Here is a 21,122-nt window from a genome sequence, read left to right on the forward strand (position 1 = left end):
CAGGGCCGGGTCGGGATGGGGGGAGGGGAGGCCCTTCCCCTCCCCCACTGCCCGGAGTCCTCCCCCATCCCGAGCCGCCCGTTCCTGGGATGGGGATACACCCCCAGCCCCAGGCCATTCCCCGTGTTTGTCCCCCCAGAGCCAAGTTATTGATCAGTTCTCCGGCTAAGTTCGGGCAGGAACATGCAATACCCCGCCGTGGCAGGGAGCGGGCCCCGTTGGGGGCATAAAATAAGCTTTTATTTTCCCATTTCACAGCGTCTCTCCTTCCCAGGGCTTATCCCTGTCCGAAACCCTGGTGTAAATTGTGTGTTGCATCAATTAGAGGGGCTCGCACGGTTGCTGCAATGTGTACTGTTTTCTTGGTGGAGGATTTAAGTCCTGAAATAGGTGGCTTGTTGTTGTTGTACCCTCGAAAGGGTTAAAATTTATCGTGTTGTTCCAGGTGAATTTAATCTTTCATCACCGAATTTCCTTTTAAGGCAGCTTGACAGAATAAAAGTCTCTTCCTCGCTTGTCTTTATCCCCAGAACAGCAAAACTTTGTGCTTTATGGCAGGGGCTGGTTGCTGCAGATGACACGTGAGTCTGGAGGAAAGTTTGGTTTGTAGGTCGCTGTGTAGGAAAGTGAAGTTTGCTGGTGAAGTTTTTACTACTCTCCAGTGTGCTCGACTTCCTCGTTTTCCTGTCTGTGTAAATCAAATTCCTAACTGATTTATGGGGGAGGGGATCACAAAACATATTCCTTCCTTATTGTTAAGGCATGGGAGGCATGATCAGGAGAGCCAGGTCTTTGTTGCATACAAAAAAAAGAGTGTTGTGGGCTGGTCTGACTCGCTTTTCTGTCCTTTCCTGCTGAAATAAATGTCTGAGCACGTTGTGTGCATTAAGAAGGTTCTTTGGTGTTGGTGGTCTCTACCCCTTTGGGTGTTGTGACCTGTGCTCCTTTAGCAGCGAGGGCACCACATGCAAAGCTGGTGTTTGGGGTTTGGTGGTACCTGGGCTTTGGGGCAGTTCAGTGCCCTCGCCTGGCTCTGACTGACACAAAGGCTTGTCCATGTGAGGCTCACGTGTGGTTTGGGGCCTTCCTTTGGACACGTGTGTTAACGGGCTTTTCGGGATACATTCCGGATGAGGACTGGGCTGCAAGCTCCTGTCTGTGTCCTTAAATTTAAGTGAGTTGGTATGTGTTTATGGGTGAGCTGTGGAGGGTTTTGCCCTTGTCCATTGAAAAAAAAGGGGCTGGTGATGGTGCTTAAGGCATAGGTGGTGTAATTGATCGAAACAAACTTTCTGTGGCTTTCGCTAGTATGTTTTTTTCCCTTACTTTTGTTTAAGGTCTAATGGAATGGTAACATTTTCTATTATTTACTAAGGTCACCTGAGCTGGTACTGTCGCTGTCTTAAGTTTTCTTGGGGGAAGTTGGATTTTTCTCCTTGAGAACTCTTTTTTTCTGGTAGTGTGTCTTTGGGAGTGTGGTGGCCTGCCTCCCAAACTGTTACTGGGAACACCTGGAGAACACTTAGCTCTCATTCCTCCAGGAAAGGAGAAGGAAACGTAATTTAAATGTATGAAAGGGGTTAGGGTTTGGCTTTTGAGCTTTATAATTTATTTTTAAGACGGTGCAAGAATGTATAGTTTTTGTTTGTTTGAACGTGCACAGCCATAACGCGTGTGTAGCATAAAGAACACAATAATTACAGAAGATTCTGTTGCTTAAGCTTTTTTCCCCCTTCAAACAGGTAGTTAAGATTTTTTTTTCCTGTGAGTTTCTTTTTAATATGAATACTTCTTTCAGTTTTACTCTATATATGGTAATTATTGATGTTTGTGTAATGCTTTGAAGTTGTAAGGCAGGGTATAAGCGCTAAGTACCCAACAGCAATACTTCATAGTCATTTTCCCATCATGAAAGAGTTTGATGCTAAAAAGTGCTACAGCCCTAAGCATAAAGAGGCTCTGGATGGATTAGGGGAAATGGCCAAAATTGCTGATAATGTTGTTTTCAGATAATAGTTTTAAGTTAGGAAAAACAGATCTGAGTAATGTAAAGCAAACTGAGTTATTTTACCTAACTTCATTTTGGTCTGGAATTTAATAGAATGTGGACTTCACATTTGAGTCAGAATGTGTTTGCTGTTACAAGTTTTGTAGTGGCAGTAAAGACCCACATCCTACAAGGATGTAATCGTGCAGAAGTCAGGAAGTCCTGTAAAACACATGGCTTTGTGAACATCAGCGGTCTCGTTCAGCTGAGTGAGCTCTGCAGCTGTCTGTGAAGCTGCTTCCAGAAGTTGGGAGTATTTTGCGTTAGCAGTGGGCAGTAGGATGTGAATCTTTCATTACCCTGACGCTGTTTCGGTACAACAGCGCTGTAAAGTGTTTTGGGAAGACTGAGGTAGTGGCAGGTGGGACATCTTTTCATCACTAATTCCTCTGCTCATTGGGAGTCCCAAGTGATAGTCACTCCTGCAGTTTTAGCTTGCTTTGCCTGTCTCTCCTGTCCCCCGGTCCCACAGCCGCTGAGGATCGTGGTGCCCGTGTGAATTCTGACACCTTGCTGGTGAGGAAGACAGACACCAACCTCCCGCCAGCCCCTCCCCAACTGGGATAGCGTGGTAGTAAAGTGGTTTGGTCTGTGCTTTGGAGAGGGCAAGGACAGGATGTGCTGCAGGTCGGTGTTGTGTCAGTACTGAAACATTGTGATACTGACGTGTATCGTAGCCAGGTGTGATTCATTCATAATCTAATTCACGTTGTTCATGTTGAGCGGTGTCATACTGGTCTGCGTGCTGACCATCCTCACTGTGTGTGTGTGTGTGTTTGCACATGTGTGCACCCAGAGTTCAGGCTGTAATAATGACTGCATTTAATGCCCTAAACATCAGCTCATGCAAGTAGCTGCAGGTTGGGAGAGAAGTGAAAGTGTGTGTGTGTGCACACTCTGTAATTATGCGTGTTTGGCTCCTGCAAAAAGTAACTGCTCTGAGAATATACTCATTGCATGTTCATTTTTAAATACAAATTTAAGTGTTTGTGTTAGGTGAATAAGTGTCAGTAGCTTTCCATTAGAAACTATGATTGACAGCTCTTCTCTCTTTTTTGAGTTGCATTGCTGCATTAATGTAGTAGCTTCAAATTAACAGGTGATGAAGAAACCATTTCAATATTCCTGCTATTGATTTAGCTACCCCTGTCCCAAATGTGCTCAGTTTTTTTAAGTGACAAAGTTAGATGGTCTTAATTTCTGTAAAGTCACTTAATGACGAGTGACTATTAGAAGGTTCAACCAGTGATCCTGAGCAGAGTAGATGGAGACAGCTTTATTAATTTTGTAATTGGTTTCTTCCAAGATAAAGTGTGACAATGAAATGAGGAATAAGGAGTATCTTTTGATATGAAATTGTAGGGGAATATATTGACTTTCCTTTAATTTTGCAAAATTGAATTAGCTAACTGGAGGTAAGAATCAGTGAAAATGAGGCAGCATAGCTGTCACTTCAGGAGAGTTGATTGCTTGAGTGAAAAGGTTTGGAAGTCTGGTCTGGAAATTGCCAATTTGTATGAAAACTGACAAACTACTTAGGGTTCCGTCTTGCGGAATCTAATCCAAGATGAGAAGGCCCTTTCGTTCCTTCTCATAATGAAAACAAGGCTGAACTTGTTTAGACAAAATGCCCTAGAGTCTTAGCGGCCTTGTTTGAGCTCAGGTTAAGTGTTCCTTTGGTTTTGAAGGATCTGCAGAACCGTAACTCGGCTTACACTCTGAAACCTTTAATACCTTACCACTTACCTTTCTGTGACATCCTTTTGACTTAACTTTTTATATTGATAAGGAACATTAAAAATAATTCTGCCTTGATAAGAAGTAAGTGGTCATTCCAATCTGGAGGTTGTGTAAATGTAGGGGAAAATGCACACACTGGTTGGGTGTGTAGGATTTTGCTGGCTTGGCTAGTCAAGGAGTGAAATTATTGGTGTTGCAGCTCACCCCTGCTCGCTTGCTTCTCAGATGGGCTGATTGCAGGGAAGACTTTTGAGTGTATTTCCTTACCTGTAGAAATAGTCACCAGAAAGTCTGGTGAATTGGTGTAGCTTTCTGAAGAACTGACTGAAAGAAGCTCCAAAGCCATGAGGGGGGAGCGTTACTGCATTGTCTTGGCCAATTTATGCAACATCTTTCAAAGAGTCTCCTTTAACTTGGAAAGAAACTGTGTGTGGCCAAACTCAGTGCTAAGTGGACATGGTGAGGTCCTTTGGAATATGTTAGCTGGAATGCCAGGTATGCTATCAGCCGAACACTCCATTTTTTGAGGATGAATAATGCAGGTGGATTGGATGTCAACCTGGCTGTGTGGTTCAGTCCCTGCCCATGGCCCTTCCTGGTGTTCCATGTACCCTGCTTGTCTCCAGGAGCTGGAGGTGTGGTGGCAGTAGGGATCTGGTCCTCAAATTTGTGCTGTGTTGTACTTGGTGCAAGCATGACTCCTCTTAAGAAGAGTATAAGCTGGCATCTGCATCTCTAAAGTAAGACATTAATAGTCTTATTTTCAAAGATGCTGAGTCCCTGCAGTTGAATGTGAAGTTGGCAGTCTCTGTGTATGCTTAGCATTTCTGAAAATCAACTCTTGTGTGTGATTTGCCAGCTTTTGCAAACTCCCGTGAGGGTGTAGTTTCTGTTCCTGAGAGCAGTATTAGTAAAAGGCTATGTTGTGTGCTCTGACTTGTGTTTATTGTTGTAATTCTGAAGTCTCCATGTTGCAGAGGAGCAGTCTTGCTTACTAGTAATGTCTAGCAGTAAAAAATCAGAATCATCCAGAGAAAACAGTTTGTGGGTTTTTTTGTTTTATGATCTGAGGCTCTGTTCAATCTCTGTTCAATGTCAGTGTGTTACAGAACACTCTCTACAGCCGTGTGCCATATGCAGACACGCTGGGTGTCATTTCAGATCGCTGGAGGTGCGTTGCTGGAAGTTTTAGCTGGTTGGGGTGTGAGCAGCAGACCTTCCCTTCCCCTTCAGTGGGGCAATAGTTTTGGCAGCCTGGCAAGGCAGGAGAGTGGCTGTCCCTGCAGTAATGCTGGTGATCTTTTTAACCCATTGTGGGTTTGGGGAATGATTCAGTCGCGTCTCTGGCTGCACGCAGAGCTCCCTCTCACCCGCTGACGTCAGGCCGATGGTAGATTTATGAATTGGGACTGTGGAAGTGGAAGCTTTGCTCTGTGCACAGCTGTGTGCCTGTTGGTAGCGACCAGAGAGCTGCAGAAAAGATCTCTGTGTTACCTATTCCTGGAGCATATTTCCAAGGTTATGAGTTAAGGGTCAAATATTTACTGTTTGTGAAAATGAAATGCTAAATACTATGCCCAGTGCCAAAACCACAGAAATTGTCAAGGTGTAGAATCCTAAATAGCACCAGTCCTAAAAGTTGCATCCAGTTGACATTAAGAGTGTTAAAAGTTCAGGCTCTACACATGAGTGACCTATCACCAACAAACTGAGTGGGGAATTACGGATGGCGAGCACACATGAGGTGGCTCCCACTCCCCTGATGGTTCCCTAAAAGTACCAGGCAAAGAGGAGACAGTTTGATTTCCTGGAATAGGTTGCCCAGGCTGGCTAAGGAGTGGAATAACAAGTTTCATAGCTCTTTAGTGGTTTTTGGACAGACTGATTCATGCTCAAGTGTCAGCATGACTTCTGAAAATACAAATTTGCTTTGTAAAAATAGTATTAAAACTGCGTAGTTATTTTTCATTTATTATTGATATTGGTCTAACTTACAGTCCTCTTGGACAAATGAGCATTTTTGCCATTAATTTCAGCAATTGAGAGAGGAGCTTACCTTAAAATACAGATTGATCTTAAGAGAGATGAGTCTGACCCTCCCCCCTGCTTCCTGGTCTCTCTAGCTCACAGTAAGCATGAGAACTTTTCCTCTTTTAGGTTATGTCTAAATTTGTGGGGAAAAAATAGTTTTGATATTGCATAGACCTATGGGGGAAATAACAAGAGATCTGGGTCAAAAAAGTAGGACGTGCAAGATTTAGAAGCTGTTGAAGTGTATTTATTTGTCCTATATTAGGTTAAAGGAAGTATTGGTGCTCTCAGTTTGGCAACGTGTCCTTCAGTCTGCGGTGTGCTGTAAAGGGAAGACAACTGTTAAACAATGAATCACCACTAATTTTTGTATGGATGTCCACATTCTTCTCTAGTGCAGAAATTCCTGCTTGTGTATCAACACAAACACACTTTCCTAAACACAGACTCTTGGAGATAAATTTTAATTGGGAAGTGCTTTGTAAAAATACAGATTTTTGCCATGATGATGTTTGTGATTCTGTAATGTGTTTACTTTGGGGTTGCATTTCTCCAGATTTTATACTTTTTAGTGTACTTACAAAGCAGAGTTAGCATGAATGTGTATGGAGGAAAATGAGGGATGGTGTTGTCAAACTATCTATTAATGCTGACATCAAATAAATTGCACTAGAAACATATCTTGTGTAGCAATGGATTAGCTGTTTCCCATTGCTAGTGCAACAAATCTGGGGTTTATAGAAGTGGGGTCTGTATTTTCTGAACAACATGAATGTTTTCCTGATGCCGACATGGTACCTGGTTTTTCCACTTCATTTTGAATGCACAACTAAATTTCACAATCTGGTGTCTTGTTTAGACTGTAAGTATCTAGCATTGTGGGCATAAAAAAAGTCAGCAATATGAAACTTCAATATGTTGAGTTGTGACAAAACTTGAACACAAACACAATGAAACAACCTGCTAAACAGTTTTGGTGAGCTTGGTCTGATAGCAGGAAAGGATATCTAAATGTAAATGTAGCTGATTAATAGAAACCGACTTATTTTTCTTGTTTTTTTTTTTTTTTTTCCTAACAACTTCTGGCTTTAGCGTAAATATTTGTCACAGTTGTTTGAGTTGTAAGAAAAATGCTTTGTATTTCTGTGAATGTCTTCCAGGGCAGATTGTGAATGGCCTTTGATTACATTAGAAATATCAATGTTATCTTGCTGTTGGCAAAATCCACGTTAGTTGGTTCTTGTGCTGTCTACACGTGCAAGGTTATTTTGATATGGATTGGTTATTCCTAGTTCATCAAGGTCCTTTGTAAGATTCTTTCTTACAGTACATGAAATAAAACTTAATTTTTAATGTATTTAGTGTTTAAGAGTCTCTTCTGTTAAAATAAAACAAAAAGCCCTCTTGACCTCCTGTTGGGGGTCATCCCGTTGAGGTGCATGGGCACCACAGCCCTCCCCAGGTGTATTATTTTCTGGTAAGATGGGAATTGCTTTTGTCTTAAGAAATGAACCCTCTCTCCATGTGGTTCTGTGGGCCGGTTGTGAAAGCACCAAATTCAATTTTCCCATCAGTCTGCTGTTGTCCCAGTGCCTGGAAACAGCTGGGGTCCCATGTTAGAGAGGTACTCACTGCTTGCATGTACTGGGGACTTCTAGAGATCCTGTGTGTCGACAGAAATGGTGGGAAGAATTAAAAAAAAAAATACACAAAAGATAAAGGGATGGAAACTTTGAGGTAGCCAGGGAAAACACTCTCGATGTGTTTTGACTCGCTCTTTGACGCTACGGGTGACTTCATACGCGAGGCTCGGAGGGTATGTGAAATGCAGTGTCAGACTCCGGCTAGGAGAGCGTCCCTTACGTAGGCTGAGATTTGTCTGTTGTGCCGGCAGCAAGGCTTGTGTATGTTGGACACTGCTGCAGAGCTCCAGAAAGCTCCACTGATGGTGTTAGAATATGTGAAATTTCATTTGCGTGCTTAATGTGCCTCCCACTTTCCCAGCTGTGGCCTGTAACTACCTGCTTGCGGAACGGAGTTTTTCAAGGTGAAATGAAAGAAATGCACAGGTTTTAAAAACACATTCAGAGATCAGGTTAGTCAGATTTCATTTGTGTTAATGTTGCTGTAAATGGTGAAAGTTTGGAACTGCAATGTACTTCCGTGTGCCTGTTGCTGCCTACTTGTATTTGTTAATCTGGTGCTGCTGGACCTACTGCTGTTCTGTGTAATTAAAATAACCCCCCCAAGCCTCCCCCTGTGTGATAAAAAGACAAGTGGTGCAAGATTATGCTGCTTTTTTCTTTCTGAATTAACCCCTTCCAAGTGTCAGGGTGGCTCTGCCTTCTCCTCTTGGCTCTGCTTCCTTGTCCGCGCCGTAGAGGGAAAGTGGCAAATAAGTGTAGTGAACTGGAGTGTTTTGTGTCCACCCTGACAGTTTGCACCGTTTTATTCTTCCTGTGGCTTCATTTGATTTTTCTAATCATTCCCCACCTATTTTTTTTTTTTTTCCTGGGCTTTCTCTCCTTTTCGTTATTTTGGACTTTTGCTTTCTTCCCGTCTGTTCTCTTGTCAGTCCTTTAAATCCAATTGATGCCTTTTTGTTTCTGTTCTCTGGATTTTCTCTGCTTTCTTCCTCTTTCTCAAAATGTTAGTTAAGTTGATGTGCAGGACTCGGTCCTAGGTAGCCCTCTTGGACTGGAGGGGTTGGATGTGTTTGGATGATGCAGCCTGAGTCAGTGGTGGAGCAAAACCTGCTGGGCTGCTGGGGAAGTCTGATTGTCCTGTGTGTGCCCCTGGCAGCGAGCAGGAGGTGAGCGAGGGGCCTGCCTGCGGGCACATGGGTGCTTGGGATGGGCACACAGGGCAGGAAATGCGGAGGACAAATTTTGGCAGTGCTTTTACATGATAAAAATAATCTTGGCTCTAGGCATATAGCATTGATCCAACTCTTGTTGAAGTCGGAGGCTTTGGAGGGAGTTGGTGTGAGTATTTAGTAAAGACACAAAAGGCTGAGGAGGTTGGAGTGAAAACCTCGGCACAAGGTGGGGTTGGCTTTGGGCTTTTCAAAATAAGGGGTTTTATGCAAGAAGTTTTTATTGACAGTGTGACTTAAAATTAGTGAAAACAAAGTCAGTCATCGTGAAATCAGTGGCAGCCTTATCTTACTGTTTTTATTGTGGGTAGTGTTGACAAGTCACATGCCCCATTGTTCTGGGTGAACAAACAGGGCTTTGAGGCTGCAAGCTGGGACTTGTGCACAGGCGCCTTTGTCCTGTGTGGAACTGTGACTTCAGAGTTGAGATATTTGTCTTTAAAGAGTTCACATCCAGAAACTGCATGATAAAATACTCTCTTGCTTGATATCTAAGCACCGTTTTTGTTTCATGTCCTGTGGTCCAGGACCTGAGAAAACAAACACAGGTGACTTAATGGATCATAAACTCTCTCCTACCTCATTGCCCAGTGAAACCTATGGGTAGCAGGCTTGTGTTCAGGCTCCAAAGTGGATGTGCTTAGGACAGAGAGAATGCAGAATGTGCTTTTGAAGAAAGTAAAAGATTTTTGCTTGAAAGTCTTCCAGGTGTAAGTGCTTTACTATAAAGCTGGTGACACTTGAGACAATAATAGTGAACCTTATCTCTACTGAAGTTATAGTTTTGTGGATCACCTCTAAATTACTCATGCAGTTTATAAATCCCTATAATCAGGGTGTGTGTAGTGTAACTAAGATGGATGCAGTAGAGACTGGCTGCTGGAGCAGACTTGGCACGTGTAGGCTGTGGATGTAGTCATCCAGCCGGATCTGGGGGAGAATTCCATTGAAATTGCTGTGAGTTTTGCTTAAGGAAGAGCAGAAAGATAAGTCTTCCCTGCCTACAGTGACTTTTATTATGTTGTTGTTTTTAGTACATCTTAACAATGCCTGTGTAGCTCATTGTCTTGTCCGGTATTTTTGATTTGTAGAATAAATGTGGTTGTGGTTTGGGGTTTTTTTTTGTTTGTTTATTTTGTTGTCTTTATTTTTTTTTTAATCAGCTTATAGTCTTGCTTTTTTTCCTTTGGAAACTGGTCCTAGCAGTGTGTTTTATACCTATTTTTACCTGTACAGGACTATTCACCAAAATGATCTTGAATTGTCAGGGCTCCACAGTAGGTATTACCAAGTAACTTTCATATATAATGGCACGGAAGGTGGTAGAAACTTTCAAGCTGGTAGAAATTCTCGTAGCAATCTCGACTGCGTGTCGACAGTGTCAGCTGTGTGTCCATCTGCTCTCTGGTATTAGAAAACTTCCCCAGTTTGGGTGGCTTGCAGGCAGCCTGTAAAATACTGCTTTAATTTTGGTGCAGAATGAATGGCAAACTTTTGGCATCCTAATGTGGGTGTAATACAGCAGTGGAATATATTCTGTGGGTTACTGCTCAAGGTTTTCAGACTTTTTTTTGAGCATGACTGCAGTTTGTTTACACAGTCCCTTCATAGGAACTGCTTGATAGAGGGAATTGTGGAATTACTTTCTGGTTATAAATTCTCTGAATACATTTCCACAGGCCTCTCTAGCTTTGTGGTGGATTCCCAGACTCCCCACACCCACAGTTTTGCTTTTCGGAGTTGACCTAATATACGAGTATGTAATAGATTACAGTGTTTACTTTATTTTTCGTTTACATCACTGAAGATTTTCTGTCCACATAATGATTGGGACAGAAAGCTGGTGTCAGGATTATCTGTTATTTCTGCCACCGTGTGACCTTAGCAAGTGGATTAACAAATTTGCCCATGCACCAGTGATTTAATACTTAACAGGAGCTTTTTCAGACTGGTTCAGTTCCCTGAGATCTTCTGATGAAAGGCCATGTAGCAGTGTAAAAGTGGCTTTTGTTTAATTTCCCAGTTTCTGGTTACTTGGAGTTTTCAGTTTAAGCAAGAGCTCTGTTTTTATTTATGGCTTTTGTGTGTGTCTTTCAGTTTTCCATTGTGGTCCTTCACATTGGAAATACTTTCTACTAGTGCCAGGACATGTTGGATGTAGGCTGCTTGGTTCATAAAGCTAGTCATGTTTGTGTCCTTAGTAATGTGGAAATGCAACCTTACATGAAGTTTTGAGATACCTGCACTTTATCTGGACCTTGGCAGTGTTTTGGGAGTGAGGAAAGGCGGGACTTTCTTGGTGGAGCCACTTCAGGAATGGGTTTTGGAGAACAGCTACACAAGCAGCCCCTTGTCCCAGCACTGGGAGTGGGAAGGGGAGTGGTGGGACACTTGAGCTGTTCTTGATGGAGCACAGGCACAAAAATCCTCTAGTGTGGTATATTGAGTCGTCTGCCATGCTGAGACAGATTTATGGGTCCTACATCATCTCTGGAAGGATGTGTTAGACCCAACAGCTGTTTTGGCGGGGGTAGGGGATTAAAGTCCAGGCAGTTTTGCTGCCTGGCTCCACAAACACCGGCATTGCTGCCGTGAAGGCTGTGACTGAGCCATTGGAGTGAGCCCAGGTTAGGTAAGGGTGGGCTGTGAACTTGTTATCTCAGCTCTGCTATCAGGCAGAAACTTCAGAGAGTGCAGTGGGCCAGCTGATAGCTCAGCCAGTCTGTACACACAGGCTGGTGCTGACTGCCTGGGTTCACCCATACATTAAATAGACATAAATCTTTCTCATGTGCGTATAATTTCATTTGGGTGAGTCTTCCTTTATAACTTCCTAAATGATTCTTGTTTATAAGTTTAACTATAAACTATTTTACAAGCTTTTGTGAAATCTTTTTTTTTTATGCCCTTTTCTGAGAGCCAGTGGTGTTTTCCTGGTCTGAGGACACTGATTTCTGGTGAATGTTTTCCTTGTTGGTATAGGTGTCTCCTAAAGCACATCTTGGTCCTGGCTGTCACAGCTGTGTTTGTGATGCTGATGAGCAGACATTTGCTGTTAAATTTTCTTATTTTCGTAGGTTGTTTGGACATTTTTCATCTGCTGAAAAAATTAAATTTTAGGAAGTGTTTTAATTCTGGGTTGTCTCTTCACTTTGGAAGTAGTACTTAATGTTGTATACATTTGGGTTTTGCTATTATAAATTGTCCTTCTGTATGGTGACTTTTCTTATTTTCACCATACTCTGCCCTGAGAAGTATCTCTGGTTAATTTGAAAAGAAAGTCCTGCTAGTACTTTAATAAATACCTTAAACTTTGCAAAAATGTATTTACACATACTGGCAGCATGGGTTGAAGTTAAAAGTGGAATTTACAGTATGCTCACATTTTTTTTGGAATGACTCCAGGAAGAAAGTGTCTCATTCCTGTTTAGTGTAATATATATCTATATATCAGCTGATATAGCTGTTGGTGTAGTCAAGCCCTAATTGTTTAAAAAAATATCACTTAAGTGTGATTCTTTGGTATATTTAGAAGAGCTGAGTAAAGCCCTTTCTTGGTTGAACCATTTTCTTGTGATCTGAGGCAGTTTACATGTTCTTCCTAAGAAATACATTATCGCTCCACTGAAGTCAGTTCAGGTTCTCTGGAAGTAATCCAACCTTCAGGAAAGAAAAATATTAGTGTGCATGTTGAGGGAAAGGGTTTCCCTTTATTTCAGAATTTGCTTGTCATGTGTAGCAAATAAGCCATTTTCAGACGCATTAAGGCTCTGTGAAACTAATTTTCAGCGCTGACAGTTTTCTAGTCCTGGGTTAAGCAGAAAGATTTAAATTTAATGTTTCCAATTTTTTTGTTTGTTTGTTTTAAATAGGAAGGGACATGTATATTTACTCAGTTATAATTTGGGTGCCCTGCATGTTTCAGGATAGCAGAAAAATGAAACATTTGAAATACTGAGGATGATGGTGATTTTTTAGCCAGTCATTTATTTCGGTGTCTGAAACGTTTTGTAGCCAATTTAGATGTTGGAATTTACAGAAGTAACCTTTGCTTGGAAGCCTGAAATGTTTGCAATGTGTTGTTTATTTGGTTTATGAAGTTTTGTGCCATTTGAACGCTGTTTTTTGTTTTAGCAATGAGTTTTGGCAGAGCACATTCTAGCATATGTAGTCAGTCATAAACAAACTAGAGACCACTAATGCTTTTGTCCTGTGGCTGTATCAAAGCACACGAGGTTAAATTAAAACTGTCTGGCTTGGCTCCTTTGGGCCTGTGCTCCACTGAGACCTTCAGGATGCTCATGTTAAAATTCCGTGCCTTCTGTCATTAAAGCAGTCACTCTCTTTAAGTTTTTGCGACTTTGATCTTTGAGTCGAGGAGGGGTTTTCAGGTTTCCAGGCTCGGTTTGTGGCTGAAGACCAGCGCTGCGCACGCAGGCCTGCCTGGCTTGGGCGCCTGCTCTCCAAAGCGAGTGGCGCTCCAGTGATTTCTGCCGGATTTAATTCGCTTCCCGCGGGAGGGCAGGGATTTGGCAGAAGCCTGCCCTTCGGTAGCTCTGAGCTCTTGCAAGTTACGCAAGCCGGGCCATTTAAGCGGGCTGTGAAGGCTGCGGCCGGGCCGCACAGGGCGGGTGAGGTGCGGTGGAGAGGAGCCCCCAGAGCAAGGGCTGTGCTCTGGAGGCTGCCGAGGGGCAGGGGCGGCGGGCCCGGCGGAGCCTGGCACCCCACGGCAGGACGGTCGGGATGGCCTCTGGATGGGGTCAGCAGGACAGGATGGAGCCTTCTCCTCATCACAGGGGTTAAATAGGGTTCCTTCTCCAGAAACCTGCCACCCGCCCTGTGACCTGCCCTTCATTCTGTCCGCAAATTTAGCCACCAAACCCATGGCATTCTTCCTCCACCTGTGCAAAGCACTTCTTTCGGTGTTGCTTTGGAACCAAATGCTGTCTTCACCTCCCTGTCATTGCAATTGTAGAGCTACAGTTTAGAAATTATAATTTTTTTTTTTAATATTTGCACATATTTCAGTCTATTTTCCTAAATAATTTATGTAGACTTTTAATACCTTAATGACTCAAAACCTCAGCTCGTTTTGTTTGGAGCTGTTTCTTCCTCAGGCAGAAGTCAGACCTGAAATGCTTTTTTTCTAAAGTTTGTGAAGAAAAAGCTCTCTGGTAGCATTTCTGAATTGTTGAGATTAGCTCTGAATTTCCAGATAATGTAATTTTCTTTTTTAAAAGAGGTCCCCTCCCCCCTCCCCGGCAAGCCCTAAAGTATTCTTTGTGTGAATGTACTATATGATCTCTAATTATATGATCACATACCATTCCACAAATAGTGCAATACAATAGCATAGAATTATTTCTAGGATCTGGTAGAGGGTCTATTCACTAGACTACCTTAAACCCTGAGCCTGCAAGTTGTTTTGTGTAAATTGACTCCCTTGCCTCCCAGAAGCCCTGTTTACTGTAGCTCTGCCATAAGCCCAGGTTCAAAGCTTGTTATGGAATCAGGGTTTGGGATGTCAGCCTTGAAAGTTGCCATTTAACTGCTCTTATACAGCACATGCATGTTAAGTAGGATAGCAGAATAACAGTGAAATTGCTCACCTAGGTCTGCAGATGAATTACCATAATTAACTGCTTCTTCCCATGAATTGCACCTAACAAGGGCTGTGCTGTTGGCTGAAAATAAATTGCATAATGCATTGCTGTTGACTAAATTATTTACGTACCTCAGAGAGGAGATGGTATAAAAAGGCTGCAGAACGAGTGCTGGACCATTATGAAAAAGAAATGGGGGAAGGGAATCACAGCTAGAACGTGGTGTAGCCTTCTCCTGGGTCACCAAGGAGCTCTGTGTCCTGTTTGCAACACACTGTGTGCCTCCATGGTTACATATTTATCACATTGCATTGCATAATGTATGTGTGGAGAAAGAAGCAGAGTTAGATCTGTGCACACAGCCTTGGGCCTGCTCTTAAAAAGAGTGTGGCTGTGTAGTTATAAATTGCTAAAAATGGCTTTTTTTTTTTTTTTCTCTCCCCCTGTGTAACTGGTCCCAAAATATCTGAAGTCAAAAGCAGAATATGGCTTAAAAAAAATCAGTTACGAACCAAACTGGACAATTTTTGAAATGCTTGCTGTTCCATGTTTATCCATGAAGTGTCCTTTGTGTGCCTGTTGTGAGGTGCTGAGGATTAAGCTGTATCCATTATGTGTTTTTCTTAACTTCTTATTTAGCCAAGAACTGTTTTAAAAGAGCTATATTTGGATCTGCTATCCTTTTGTTGTCTTGTGGAATGCTGTGCAGCCCTATTTATTGCAATTTACTAAAAAAGATGGCTCTACAATAGAGATTGCTTACAGTAATTAACCAGAGGAGTCAGACAATAAATACACATGTGAGCTGCTCCATGAACACACAGTGGTAACACCAAAACAACTGCAACAACTGGACATGGGCTCTGTCAGAGGTGGTGTTTTGTGTTAGAATTTTCCAAAATATGACTTGTCACAGCTTGTGTTTTCCATAGGTAAAAACGAATCTGGAACTGTAGCTCTCGATTCCTAATTTTCTGTAGGGTTTGCTTTGGTCTGGGACTTTGTTTTGGGCCTAATCTTGACAGAGTCCTTGGGAAAACTTGAAAATACTTCTTGTTCCCTGTGCACAAGGTTGCCCATCTGTCTGCCTCCATGACAGAGGTGGTGGCTCAGGATGGACAAAGGAAGCTGCAAGTGGGGTCATGGCCCTCACAGAAACTCAGTTGTTTATGTGATCACTTCTGGTTATGATCCCAGTGGAAATGTGGTTGCAGTGGGGAAAAGCTTTGTAAAAACAGCCCTGCTTAGGAAATTGGATCACAAATAATTTTTTATAAGTAGGCCAAAACATTGCGTGATAAGGTTTGTATTGAGAAGGCTCCCTCTTCTTGCCAAGTTAGCTGGAATAGGTCAGCTTTTGTGATAACAGCAACAAGGAAAACCAGTCAGTTGTTTTTAGTTTTGTTTTTTTCTTTCTTTTACCTATTAGTTTTTCTTGAAAAGCTTTATTTCCTGTTTGAGAACATGTGCTTTAAGTTTGGCAAAGAAGTGATCTTTGTGTCAGCAGGGGTTATTTTTGGTTTTGTTTTGTTTTGGATTTGTTTTGTTGGTTTGGAGTTGTTTTAATGTTGGTAGGGCTATTCTGTAAAACATAAATCTGACGTAGGCAACCTTGGTTTTTGCATTTCTAATAGACTGTTCAGGCTGGTGAACCACTTACTGTGGAGAGGTTGTGTTGTTGTATTAAAAAGCGATAAATGACAGGAACTCATTAATTGGTATTCAGGCAAAAGTATAAAGATAGCAGAATAGGCTTGGAAATAAAATACAGCAATGCTACCTAACATTTGTTAGGTACCTAACAAATTATGACACAGCATTTTTTACAAACACTTTCCTGAAAAATTTCAGAATGCTTTCAAACACTTCACATGTGGTTCCTGCACTGTACACTTCATAGTGATGAGTGATTAACACTGCTGCAAATACATCCTGTCCAAAAAAATGCCACAGAGGAAAACTTGTTTTGTCTGTGTAGGTTTGGGTTGTTTTTTTTTTATGTTGTGTTTCGTATTTATATTTTTAGAGAATGATCCAAATTTATTTCATGGAAACCAATGTGAGACTCCCCTAGGAAGGTTTTGAGATCTGCAGTGAACAGAAAGGGAATCTGTTCATGGTTATTAAAGTCCTTCAGACACATGGTGATTCTTGAAATCACTGCTGAGGGATGGAGCCTTTTCTGATGTTCTTCTGTTGTTGTTTGTCACTGAACTGTTATTGTTGTTAAAGCTGTTATTTAGGAGGGAGGGATGATCAGAAAGGACAGCAAAGACCTTGGAAACACCCTGCCAGAATGTGAAATCTGAACCGGTGTGTTGTAAAGGCATATTTCCTTTTAGAGGACTGGAAGAGGAGACCAGGGCCATAAGAGTGTAGAGGAAGGGGATGCTAGCATTGATTCTGTTTCTTGCTCTTCCCTTTGGAGCACTGAATGCCTGAGTTCAGTGCCCTGCTCAGCAGCTTCCTTGTTCTGTCTGTTAACAATCAACTGATTTAGGGTCACAAGTGTGTTACAGGACAGGCCACCTGACGTGGCACTGCCTATTGCCTGTGGGACAGGGACCCATCAGTGTTCTGGGGTTTAATTGTGCCTTACGGTGTGCAGGCAGAACTTCAGTGAGAAAATTGTGCAGTAGGGAAGGGATATAGAGAGAGTAAAGTGTGCATGGAGTTACTGATGCTACGTTGTCTGGGAGGAGAAATGGTAATTTCAGAATGTGGCATAACTCTCTTATCTGTTTGGTTTTTTGGTGTGTTGGATGAAGATTTTTGTGTGTTACAGAAGAATTTTAAGAGAAAGGTCACAGAGGGAATAAATGAACAAATGTTGTGGAAAGCCTTGGGGCAGTGAGAACCTGCTGTGAAGCACGAGTAGGGGGGCAAGGCTTCACATTTAGTGTACAATTATAGGTATGGAACAATTGTAAATTTGCAGGTGAGAAAATACTCTACTTTGCATCAGGCTTTCCAAGTCCCAGTTGAGCATGGATGGTATTTGTCTTGGCCAACATCTGTTCCTTTCTGGAGTAAGTGGCTTTAAAGGAAGGCATGAAACTTTAATATGATTTCTGGTTAGCTCAATCTATCTCTTTCTTTGTATTTTCAAAACATGCTTTATTTTATTAAATTCAAAAATACAGGTTACCTGTACAAGCTGCTGGCTCCTTACATAAATAATCATATGATAAATGCAATTAGATTGAAGTTCAGCAATATTGAAATCACTTCCATAGGAAGCTGGCTGGATGCCCAGACAGCTGACGTCATCTAGGAACCACACTCTCGGTCTTGGACAAATGTCTTTGGCACAGCCCTGTGAAAGTCACTGTGGTTGGGATCTGGGTGGAAATAAGCTCAGAATGGCTGAATGTTTATGCCTGATGCCTTTCCAGGCATGTCCCTCCCCTTAGACACCTTCCTGCACACCTCTGAGGATCCCTGCTCTCAGCAGGCACAGGGAGGAGAATGCCAATCCTTAACCATTAGGAATTTTTTCATGTATAGCAACAAGTTTCCACTCAGCCTTCCAAACCCTTGTTATGCTGTAATAATGTGGGAGAAGGACTTCATTGTGGCCAATGTAATTCTTGGTAAACAGAGACAAGGAATGATGTCTCATTAAAAAATGCAGTGTGGCAATAGGAAAATCATGTTTATTACCAGTTCTAGAGTTGTATAAATAGAGATGTGAGACATCTGCTGAGCATTGCTATAGTAAAAACACTGAAATCACTTTTTTTCGAGTTAATAAATCTCAGATTTAGGAAGGATAGTAATGGAGTGAGGGCTAAGAGCAAAGCAAATGAAATGAGCAAGGGTGGTGGAATGAAAGGAGACTTTTTCAAATGTATTTTCCCAAGGAGGTAGTTGTATATCAGTGTTCAATGTTTTAGGATTTGTATCTCCTTGTGCTTGTTGAAAAGCAGGAACAGACTAGACATAACTAGGAAAAAAAGCCTTGTATCAAGCCATTAATTACACTTTTATTTAGGTGATGAGTGTGTATTGGGCTGGTGGAAGTAAGAGCTGCATGTGCAGAGCAAGTGTCATCCCAACAGTGGGGAGCTCCCTGTCTCTTTGGGATTGTTGGAGGGGGATTCCCATATTTTGGAAGGTTTTTGTCTCCTCCTCACAATACCTGCAGGATTTGGCCTTGAAAGATCACTAATGCTTATGATAAAGTATGACTTGGCATTTTCTTGGTTTTTTTGTTGTTGTTTTTTTTTTTGTTTGTTTGATTGGTTATTTATTTTAGAACAGTGAATGTTTTTAAATAATTTGTTTTGAAAAATAATAAAAAAAACCCCACCCTCTTTTTGTTCAGTGTAGTTCTTAGCTGCTATGGAGCAGTATCATAGTTTAGATTTAAATCCAAAAGTAAATGAGTAATTTATTGCCTGTTAAACATGAGCAAATAAAATCCCAGTATATTAAAGAATGTTTTGAATCTATTTCCACGGGAAACGTAGACAAGAATCTCTCAGAAGTGGTCACTAGTGGCCTAAACGAGGTAATTGTGTTTGCTGTGTGACAAGTGTGTGTTCTTGCAGGATCACTGGTTTTACCTAGTGGAGCAAGAATAAATAACAGAAGGTGCAAGTGCCACAAAATGTAGTTCCACAAATATACGCCAATATTTCTCTTTATTACAACAAAGTTGGTTGAAATAAGGAGAAACTTCAAAATTGCATCAGGTGTGTTTCAGACTGGTTTAATAGAATTCTTATGTTTCATTTTGTTGTTTGGCTTTGGGGTTTTTTAATACTCCCAAGGTAGACTGCTGGATGTTTTCCTGCTGTATTTATGTACTGAAATTTGTGAGGTAGTCAGCTGACCACCACCACCTCTCATCTCATGAATATGTATTCTGATTTTCTTTTGTTTAACAAAAAAACCTGTAAAATAATGCTGTGCTGTTTTCCACTCAAACCCCTCCTTATTCCCTGGTTTTGATGGTAGTAATGTTACCTCAAGACCTGTCCCCTCCCTTTCCAATGTTGGCTTTCCTCAATAAAAACCCATTCTTCATCCATTCCCAGTTTAGCAGCCAGTTCCCCAAACCCATTCAACTTTATCCAAGTCTGATGCCAAACTGAATTCTCTGTGGGGTGGAGCATCCACCAATTTCTATGTTCTGACCATAGTGTTAGTATGAGGATTTTCTTTAAGGTTATTGTTAGAAATTTTATAACAAAAATCAACTGTGAACAGCTCAAGAAGAGCACGGCAAGACTTTTTTTTTTAATTCTAAATCATTCTAGCTTGAACTTTGTTTTTTGTTTTTTTTTAAATAGATTTATACAGTGTGTGTTTTGAGGTGGAAAAATGCTAAGATTCTGAATATTGTTCAAACAGACCTGAAAACTTGGTGTTTTTCTGACTGCAGGCTGGCTGTCTGCTCTCATGTTCTGTGGACATTTGTGTGTGTAAATGAAATGGTTGCATTCTGTTTAATTTGAATGGTGGAAATTGCTGTAGTATTTAGTGAACCAGTATGATTGCTGGATTGGGGTGGCATGGGAAGTTTGAGGGACTTCATTATTTATGGGGAAATTTTTATTTTGTGGTTCATTATATTGACTTGAAATTAATTCACTGTGAGGTTCCTGTAAAATTGCTTTGTGTGAAATAGTATTTATTCTACCTTTTAATAAAACGCCCTAACTTCTATGAAAGGCATGAAAATAATTGAAATAAATTATATGCAAATGATTATTTAAATAGTGCAGAAATATAATGTGTGGTGCGATTAAAATTCCTGGACTCCCATCAGTCTTCCTAAGTGAAGTCCTCATAATGGTGTTTTTCAGCTCAGTTTGTCCTGCTCTTGGGTTTTTCCACGTGAAATTCAGCAGCAGCTTGGGTCAAGCAGAGCATCCCTTTGCATTAGAAACATGATGAGGATTATCTTTCTAGTGATGGCATGGTGAGGATTTTAGGAACACCTGGAGAGAGCTGTTCTCATTGCTGCCTGGATTTCAGGCCCAGAGGGTTTGAATCTCTAACCCTGCTGGGGTCAGAAGCTGGTGGACTCCTCCTTGGTGCCAGGCAGGGCAGCAGCTCTGGTTGTGGTGTTCAGTGGGGAGGATGCCCAAATCAGGGTGTTGAGGTGGGTCTCAGCTACACAGCAAACTCTTACTGGGATTTTGATACACACAGGAGTAAGGAAAGCTCCTCAGGACCCTGGCTGTAGGCAAGAAATTAGGCTATAACCAGATCTATCTCTTTCTTGGGTGTCTCCAGGTCTAGTTTCCTTACATTGCTGTGTTTTCTGAAGCTCAAAATAATGCCTTGCTCTCAACCGATACTAATCATCTTGCATGCACTGAAGTGTGGATCTGACTGTGACTCAGAACAATTTAAAATCAGGCTTCATGTCTTATGAAAATAAATGGCTCCCAGAGGAGAAAGGACTTCTGTTTTCATTTATTGCTCGTGATGGTGAGCTGTGTCTCGGTTTGAGACGTCCCATCTTGCGCCGACTTCCTCCGTGTCCCAGTTCATGCTGACAATGCCATTGGCTTTGATCCCAGCCTTTACTGGGAGAAAATCTTGTCATGGTTTGGGTGGCTTGTGCACAGATCTGTTAAGAGAGGGTGTCTGATGTTTCCTCAGCAGGTCAGGCAGGGATTGACAGCAATATGACTGGCCTATGTTTTCAGCCTGGGGAGGGAAAGGTGTCATTGGAGGGAAGACAGCTCAGGGGAAGAACTGAATTGGCTTTGGGAACAGCCCTGGAGCAAGGAACTACTGAAATAAAGGCTGTGAAGATTGATCTGTGGGGGTTATTGCTGGAGGATATGTGAAACATTTTGCTATCATT

At 41.8% G+C, this 21,122-nt stretch overlaps 1 protein-coding gene across 2 annotated transcripts in view; it reads left to right on the forward strand.

The window, feature by feature from the left end:
• The first annotated feature begins 562 nt into the window (after positions 1-562).
• The window catches only part of TBL1XR1 (TBL1X receptor 1), a 109,544-nt gene continuing 88,984 nt past the window's right edge, over positions 563-21,122 (forward strand). Inside the window, exon 1 of one of the 2 annotated variants that reach the window (XM_015637774.3) lies at positions 563-581. The gene's annotated coding sequence lies outside the window, so the exon portion shown is untranslated. The remainder of the gene's footprint in view (positions 582-21,122) is intronic. The other variant, XM_019007807.2, reaches the window with a different exon arrangement.

This window comes from Parus major, chromosome 9, assembly GCF_001522545.3.
Source record: "Parus major isolate Abel chromosome 9, Parus_major1.1, whole genome shotgun sequence".
Taxonomy (NCBI): domain Eukaryota; kingdom Metazoa; phylum Chordata; class Aves; order Passeriformes; family Paridae; genus Parus; species Parus major.